The 2657-nt window shown below is 33.4% G+C and overlaps 1 pseudogene; it reads right to left on the bottom strand.

The window, feature by feature from the left end:
* The window catches only part of LOC102470391 (HLA class II histocompatibility antigen, DO alpha chain-like), a 22313-nt pseudogene that overhangs the window by 1393 nt on the left and 18263 nt on the right, over window positions 1-2657 (bottom strand).

Here is a 2657-nt window from a genome sequence, read left to right as displayed (position 1 = left end):
CATATGAGGAAATGCTCAACATCCCTCATCATAAGGGAGATGCAGATTAAAACCACAATGAGATAGCATGTAACCCCTGTCAGAATGGCAAAGATTAAAAGTATAAAAAGTGGTAAGTGTCAGTGGTATGTGGTGTAAAGGGAACTCTACTACACTGTTGGTGGGAATGTAAAATGGTTCTACCACTGTGGAGAACAGTATGTAGGTTCCTCAAAGATCTACAAATAAACTACCATTTAATCCAGTAATCCCTCTTCTGGATATCTGCCCAAAGGACAGGTAAATGCTCAGTCAGAAAAGTGCTTGCACATCAATTTTTATTGCAGCTTTATTTACGATCACTAAGACATGAAACCAACCCAAATGCCCACAGAGGAATGGATTGAAAAAGTGTGGCACATATACTCTATGGAATAATATTCAGTCATTAAAAACAGCAAGACCCTGTAATTTGATAGAAAGTGGTCGGATATGAAGGACCTATTGCCGAGTGAAGTAAGTCAGGATATGAAAGAAAGATATTGTATGCATCCACTTATATATCAACCATCCACACTTTATTGTGTAGAGATGGAAATATCAAAGGGCATAAAAGCCGTGAAAATAGTTACCAATGATAAGACAGTGTGGAACAGGGCAGGAGAAGAGAAGAGTATGGAAAAGGATAGCAAGAGAACAAATAGAGAGACATGACATTAGTGGGATTCAGATATGGCTTATTATCTGTTGATGATGACATGTATAGTATTCTCAATTGGACTGGTCTGGGAAGTATTTCATTTGGGTAAAGTACGTTTACAAGCACAATGATAAATAGTGATTGAATGTTTAAAAAAAGAATTTGAATAATAATAATAATTGGGAAAAAATGAAAAGTTATTGTAGTGAATGATGAAGTGGGGAGATTAATGTCTCTGTATCAACTGACATGCATGGCATTCCCTTTTGAAAAAGCAATATAATACACTGTAAAGTTACATGCAATCCAATGTAATATAAACAAGATTATGATGATAATAAAAAAATAAATAATTTTTAAAAATGTTTAATAAAAGAATACACTGAATATTAAAAATCTACCTTGGCCTAATATTTGCTTTCACCACTAAACAACAGTAGCTATATACCTGTACATGCATATATATATATAAGTTATATACTCATATACATGTTATAGTATAGGTGTATACAGAAATGAGGCTAAACATATCTAAAGTACTCCACCTAATGCAAAGATCTGCCATTCAAACTGATTTATTTATTTATGTTTTTGCTTCAATATGGATCAACTGTACCTAGTAAAGAAACATCATTATTTTACTTCGTAAATACAAAATGAGTAAGTTAACTTGGTGAATGTTAGCATGATACACAGGCACCTGCTGTTAACATTACCAGCAACTTCAAAAGTTCAGTTTACTAGATGTCACTAAATTCAAATTACCTTGACTCAAGGATCAAATGAATGAGGGACACTGAACCAGTGGTAAATAAAACAATATCTGTTTTCTCATTTAAAACAAGCTTACTGCAGAGATTACTGTCTTCATTGCAATTTATCAGTGGCAAACAACAACAAAGTTAATCTCTTATAACCTGGAAGGTATTAGTGAGTAGACTGAAAAACAGAAACCTTTTTCCCATGAAAAAGCCTTCTATTAGAACATCACACTGACTGAAATTACTTGTTATCTAGTATATATTTTCTAAATTTGAAGTGCCAACTAGTCTACTCAATATGGACAAGATTGAAAAAGATTCTATTCATCTTACATGAAAATATTACTAGCAGTGATTTCTGAGACACATAAAGATCTGAACGTGGAATACTAATTTTGGATTTGTCGTTACCTGTAATGGTTATTTTTGCTGACCACTTGGATGTCCCGTCCAGTACACTCTGTTTGGCAGCCTTTGTATACTGTGCGAAATCTTCTTTAGAAATCTGAAACATCTCCTGAATTACTTCAAACACCTCTGGTCTGTTTTTCTCCCTGATCTTCATTCTTTCTTTCATGGCTGTAATAATGGTCTGAGTCTTGTCTTCAGCGCCATGCTTAGAACTCTTTTCTGCAGCTCCTGAAATGGAAAAATCAATGGTGATGTGAATGGACATGCAATTATTGTTGATGGCCCAAAGGAGGGAGACATAGGAGGAGGAGTATAAGAATGAAAGAAAGCTTAGATTCTAAGAAGTCAAGTCGCTTTTTTGGAAAATACTAGAATAAGTCACTATGCTGAAATTTAGAGTAACTGGTCCCTCCCTCTTTGCGTTATTGGCAATAAACTAACCTCCACGATTCCCAGGTTTCTTAGTTGTATTATTGAACTACATCAGGGATTTTGCAAATATTTTGTTTGAATTATCAAAAGGAAATTTCAGAAAGAATTCAAAAAGTGCACAACATCAAATATGTTACACATCGCACATATATTCTCAATGGGTATTTAAAATAAAATTGACAAGTAGATTGGAAATAACTGACAAACATCACTCAGAAATTAATCATTCAAATACCTGTATTCATCTAATGTACCTGATTTTGTTGGTGCAATTTAACATAATTAAATGTCATAAATTTTTGTTATAAATCAATACTTTTGTTATATATAAAAATATAGGGAAGGATTTTACTTGGAATGAAAGTGATTCTGCT

This window comes from Tupaia chinensis, unplaced genomic scaffold, assembly GCF_000334495.1.
Source record: "Tupaia chinensis unplaced genomic scaffold, TupChi_1.0 Scaffold143564_1, whole genome shotgun sequence".
Lineage (NCBI taxonomy): Eukaryota > Metazoa > Chordata > Mammalia > Scandentia > Tupaiidae > Tupaia > Tupaia belangeri.
Note: the sequence above shows the minus strand (reverse complement) of the source record. Positions and strands in the feature narration are given on the sequence as shown.